General features: G+C 37.8%; 1 pseudogene; it reads left to right on the top strand.

The window, feature by feature from the left end:
* Positions 1–4853: 4853 nt before the first annotated feature.
* On the top strand, positions 4854–5809 carry LOC129033660 (nuclear transcription factor Y subunit beta-like; annotated as a pseudogene).
* The last annotated feature ends 541 nt before the right edge of the window (positions 5810–6350 follow it).

Raw genomic sequence — 6350 nt, 5'->3', positions numbered from 1 at the left:
CTCAGACCTCTCAAAAAAAATTGCCTTTGACTGGAGGAATCTGCCTCAACTAGGGTTCTCTTTCCTTCCTAGGGTAGCTCTCATTCTGGCCACAACATGGGCTAAGTAATTTGACCCCCACTTCAGAGCAACCTGTGACGTTTGCTAAAGCCTTCACTGAGGCTGCATTGGGATTGGACTTCCTTCAGCAAATTCTGCCTCTTTTCCATCTCTTCCACAGGTATTGATTATAAAAGCATGTCACAATAAACTTATTTTTCTAGACTTACCTTCATGTCAGCATCTGCTTTCTAGAGAAGCCAATCTACAGCTCCACCTCATCAGAATTACTTTTAATTTTTTTTGGTATAGTTTAAAGTGGATTTCCAAAAAATATAATAAACACAGCCTGATCCAAAGGATGAGAAGGAAAACCTTGAAAATTTTACTGAGCACCTGTAATGTGCCTGCATTCTAGTTTATGGTTCTTTCGTATGTGTTATCAATTCTTTTCTTCCTGATGTTTATAGTACCAATATATTCATATCATTCTCCAGGAACACCATCAAATTAAAACACACTCATTGCTAACAAATTTTATGTAATGAAAAGAAAACAATGCTCATTTTAAACAGGAAACTGGTTTATAATGGTTTCGAGAAAGCTGACTGTGCAATGCCTATTCTTGTGTCCCCTGCTTTGCTCATTCACTTGCTTTCTTCTTATTCTTTATTACATTACAATATTTGCCAACCTCCCTTCAATGCTCAACTCAAGTCTCAAATTCTTTATGAAATATCTGTCCATTCCTATTTCCCTTATCTGTAGAGTTTGTGCATGCTATTCAATTAACTCACTGAAAGCTTTTGAGTTCTATAGTTTATATCTCCAAAGGTCTCACAAGCTTTTTAGAGACAGAGAGTATGTATTGTCGTCCTTTAAATCCCTTAATGAGCCCAGTGCCTCACACATCACCTACTGGAAAAAGAGACAAAGACAGATATGAAACTCTTTTTTGCAGTTTTTCAAAGAAAATCAGAGGTAATCTTTACATGAAAAATGTCTAAATTATCTTCTACCTGAAGAACAAGGGGAGCATTTCAACTCATAATTACACAGATAAATAATCAATATCAATACCTTTCATCTATATTAATATTGAAGAATGAGGTTTAGAGGTAAATGGTAATACTCAAGCATTACTTAGATATTCTACAGGTTAAACAAAAGTGGATCTAGCAAATAAAGATGGGCTGGTTTAATTTTTGTATTAATTCAATAAATAATTATTACACACTCACAATATTCTAGAAATTAGGGATATGAAACTCATTTCTCTCTAATCAAAGCAACATCATTTTTTTAGTAGTTCCAGTGAACAAGTAAGAACAGGCAACCCACATAGCATTGGCCGACCAGCCTGATGAAAGGAAGGCACATTTTCAAAAGTCACAGATCCAAATCCATTAAAAAAATTCTCAGAGTATTAGTACATAGAACGTATTTTTAAAAAAAAACTTGCACCATTTATTAAGCATTTGCTGTGTAGGAAGCACTGCCATGTGATTTACATATATTGCCTCATTTAGTCCTTAATAAAAACCTATAATTGTGCATTTTGCAAAGGAGGAATTTGAGAATCTAAAAGTTTATCAGACAGCTTAAATAATTTTCCCAATATTACATTAAGGTATTGTCTGATTCCCAAAACTCTGCTCTTAACTATTACACTGCACTGCACTCAGGAAATGAATGTTGATGCTATTTTTCTACCACAGGTCAATAAAAACAACTGTCAGAGAGACCTCGTTTGGCTGCTAAAGTTTTTCTATTAGATATTTCTTGTTTCCATCTTCATGAGGTGTAATATACTCACTATTTTAATTTTCTTTTTTGCCTATGATAACAATTGCAACTTTAGTTAACTAAAAAGTACATATAAAACTTTAATATGTCTTTTTCTACATCTGATGACTCCTTTTTCCTTCTGGCCACCTTATTTCATAGATATCAAGTATTCTTTTTTTTTTTTTAGATGGAGTCTCACTCTGTCGCCAGGGCTGGAGTGCGGTGGCATGATCTTGGCTTACTGCAACCTCTGCCTCTTGGGTTCAAGCAATTCTCTTGCCTCAGCCTCCCAAGTAGCTGGGATTACAGGCACCCACCACTAAGCCCAGCTAATTTTTTGTATTTTTAGTAGAGACGGGGTTTTACCATGTTGGCCAGGCTGGTCTCGAACTCCTGACCTAGTGATTTGACCGCCTCGGCCTTCCAAAGTGCTGGGATTACAGGCGTGAGACACTGTGCCTGGCCAATATCAAGTATTCTTTTTACAAAGCATTGAAAAAGACATTTTGCCGTAGGAGTTTTACATACTATGAAGAGTTTGGAAGGAAAAATGTAAGAAAGTATTTTTTTTGTCCATCTTAAAATACAGTAAACATTGACCCCGACTTGTTTATGTATTATATTAGGAACTACCTCCAAAATTTGACTTTACTCTTACTGAATGACGCTTACCATAAGTGGTGAGTAAACGAAAATGTACTAGCATCACTGTTTTAAATGTAAATAAGACTATATGAAATCTTTACTTTATATGGTGTTTTGTAAAAGACTTAAAAAAATCTCCTGACTTTCCCCTTAAAATATTTACTGAGACAAAAGATAACCAGAATTTAAAATAGCACTGAAAATTAAGCAGAAATACATCTATTGCTGATATTCACTGGAAATCCCCTAAATATATATGTAAACATTGACCCATCGGTGTTATGCTCAGCATTGTGAAAGCAAGAACCACGATCACCATTCATCTCTTCCTTCTGAGCCCAAAGGTTCAGTAAGGCAACAGCTGCACAAATTTGAAGATTGATGAAAATAAGCAGCCACCCATGGTATGTGTGAGAACTCTGACTATCCCCTGGAGTTAGTCTGATATATCTATACTCATCAATGAATGCCTGTTTCTAGCCAGAAAAAGATAGTAAGTTCCTGAAAATGATTTGGGAGGAAATAGTGGGGGGCTGGCAGTGCTATATAAAAACTCAGGAAAAAACTTGGAAAAAGAGAGCAAAAAGAGAAAGAAAAGTAAAAGAGGGAATCTCAGGAAGACTATTGGAAATAGCCATCTTCTGGCACTTCATCTATTAATACAAGGAGTTCAAACACTTCATAGTGGAAAGAACTTGAAGATCCCACCACAGCCCAGCAAAATGGGCTGAGCAGAAAAGGCTGTTGAGAACTTCACAAATAAGCATAGTATTGTAGAATTTAGGAGAGATCTTAAACAACAGTATGCACAGTGCAGCTGACTAAATATAGAAGAACCAGTACTATGGCCTCAAATAATTCCGCAGAACAAGAGAAAGTGAATATTTTTAGTATTATACTATAAGTCAGAATTAGAGATCACTTATGAACTCCAGAAACCAGACACATTTTTAAAATATTTTGGTGCTCAATAGGATGTATGAAAACATGAGTTTTTTTGCCATTAAAAGTAACGGCAAAAACTGCAATTACTTTTGCAGCAACCTAACACTTTGAAAAGATAACACAATCAGAAGAAAAGGGGGGTGGCTTATATTGTTATGTCTGAGGTATTGGCAGTAAAATGCAGAAATGATACTGAAGAAAATAAAAATTGTTATTAACCTACAGTGACAAATAGGGCCCTTGCAGTGCAGAAGGAGTCATGGTAACAGACTCTCTTGGGCAAAGCAAGGAAATCCAGGTGCTGAAGGTAAACTTAAACCATCAGGTAATCTCCCAAAGCCTTTGAGAGCCTCAGCTATCGGGAGCACCACATGCCAAGGAAGGTGGGGTGGGTTGAAGTCTGAAAAGACTGAGATTAGTTAGATGACTGTAAACATGGGAGTTGGAACACCCAGATCCTCTCCTACATGCCTGTAGCCAGAAGATTATTTCTCACATACATCTTCACTGGCAGGAGAATAGTCGGCTATCCTCAGGAAAGCTCTGGACTTTGTAACAGAGCACAGCAGAGAGCAGGAGACAGTATGTGAATGAAAAATACAGTGAGGTATGCATACTTTTCTACACCTTCTTTCCTCTTTTTTCTGTCCTTCTCCTTGCCTCACTCAGGATTCCAGCAACTGAGTATAAGGATCCTCCTCTCTCTGTACCCCACCACAAAAAGCTGGAAAAAAAAGATTCTTGGGTGTAAATCTATACGCGCCCCCCCAAAAAAATGTTCCTATTATGACATTTTGTAGGTCCTTCAATTAAAAGGCTGACTCTCTTCCCAATCACTATGGTGTTCATGAATCCACCAACCAACAGGCCCACTCTCCCCACAGAGATTTGACTTCTTTTTTTTTTTTCTTTATTATTATTATTATTATTATTATTATACTTTAGGTTTTATGGTACATGTGCGCAATGTGCAGGTAAGTTACATAGAGCTTTTTGGTGCCTCTTGAATATGAATAGACTATGAATGGAAAGATCAAGAACAACAATTATTTAAAAACTGTTTCAATGTAAAAAGGAGAAACCAAAAACTGGAACAAAAAATATTTTTTAAGGAAAAAAGCTAAGAAAACATAGAGAGAAGAAGAAAGCTGATGGAAATCAAATATATGTATGTATATGTATGAATAGAGGATTAAGATGCCAGATAGGATGCAGGACTAACTTGCAGCTCCTGCTTGGAAGGATGGAGCAGTGTGTGGAGACCCACATCATGAACTTTTAATCTCAGAATTACCTCAAGAACAGCTCCAGGAAAACAGCAGATTGGATACGGGAGCAAACCAGGGCTACATTGGAGGTTGAAATAGCAAAGAGTAGACACCTTTTTAGACAGGTGTTCTTCAGCACCACTGACAACACGGTTTCGACAGTATTTCATGACAATGGATGATGGCAGTTCTACAACAGCATGCCTCTCAACTAGGAATCTAGGCAGACTATATTGGAGGAAGTCATTATGTTATACAGCCTCACAATGATACTGAGGACACCATGAGTGATCAAGAAGACACAAATGGTTCAAAAGTAAGTTTCAGAGAACAAAATATGTATCTTCCAATAACAAATGTGGCTAGGATAATGAAAAATGCCATACCTCAAACAGGAAAGGTTGCAAAAGATGCCAAAGAATGTGTTCAAGAATGTGTAAGTGAGCTCATCAGCTTTACAACATCTGAAGCAAGTTGAAAGGTGCCATGAAGAGAAACAGAAAACAATGGAGAAGATATTGTTTGCCATGTATATTAGTCTGTTTTCACACTGATAAAGGTATACCCGAGACTGGGAAGAAAAAGAGGTTTAATTGGATGTATAGTTACACATGGCTGGGGAGGCTTCAGAATCATGGTGGGAGGTGAAAGGCACTTCTTACATGAGAGAAAATGAGGAAGAAGCAAAAGCAGAAACCCCTGATAAACCCATCAGGTCTCATGAGACTTATTCACTGTCATGAGAACAGCACAGGAAAGAACAGCCCCCATGATTCAATTACCCCCCCTTAAGTCCCTCCCACAACACGGGGGAATTCTGGGAGATAAAATTCAAGTTGAGATTTGGTGGGGACACAGCCAAACCATATCACCAATGTCTACCTTAGGCCTTGACAGTTATGTGGAACCTCTGAAATTATACCTTCAAAAATTCAGAGAGGCTACAAAAGGAGAAAAGGGAGTTGGTGGAGCAGTCACAGCTACAGATGGACTAAGTAAAGAGCTTACAGAGGAGGCATTTACTAACCAGTTACCAGCTGGCTTAATAACCACAAATGGTCAACAACAAAATGTTATGGTTTACACAACAGATTTCTAGTGTTCAACAAATTCAGTTTACATGATCTGAAGAAATGATGGAATGAAGGGTATAGAGAAATAAGAGTCTGTATGATTCTGGAACAGACATCAGAAGAAAATGATTGGTGAAAAGATGTATCTTTGTATATTAAATAGCTGTAATGTAGTTTCCTGATGCTTCACTAATTGAGGTGTTAATTCTGACTTAAGAATCTTTTTCATCAATGATTTTAAAGAAAAATTTGGATTTTAAAGGTGTTAAAATATATATATATATATTTTTGTTTGTTTGTTTTTGAGACAGAGTCTTGCTCTGTCACCCAGGCTGGAGTGCAGTGGTGCGATCTCAGCTCACTGCAAGCTCCGCCTCCCAGGTTCACACCATTCTCCTGCCTCAGCCTCCCAAGTAGCTGAGACTACAGGCGCCCGCCACCATGCCCAGCTAATTTTTTGTATTTTTTAGTAGAGACGGGGTTTCACCGTGTTAGCCAGGATGGTCTCAATCTCCTGACCTAGTGATCCGCCCATCTCAGCCTCCCAAAGTGCTGAGATTACAGGCATGAGCCACTGCGCCCAGCCAGGTAT

The sequence above is a fragment of the Pongo pygmaeus genome, chromosome 2 (assembly GCF_028885625.2).
Source record: "Pongo pygmaeus isolate AG05252 chromosome 2, NHGRI_mPonPyg2-v2.0_pri, whole genome shotgun sequence".
Classification (NCBI taxonomy): domain Eukaryota; kingdom Metazoa; phylum Chordata; class Mammalia; order Primates; family Hominidae; genus Pongo; species Pongo pygmaeus.
This window is presented reverse-complemented; position numbering and strand designations above follow the sequence as displayed.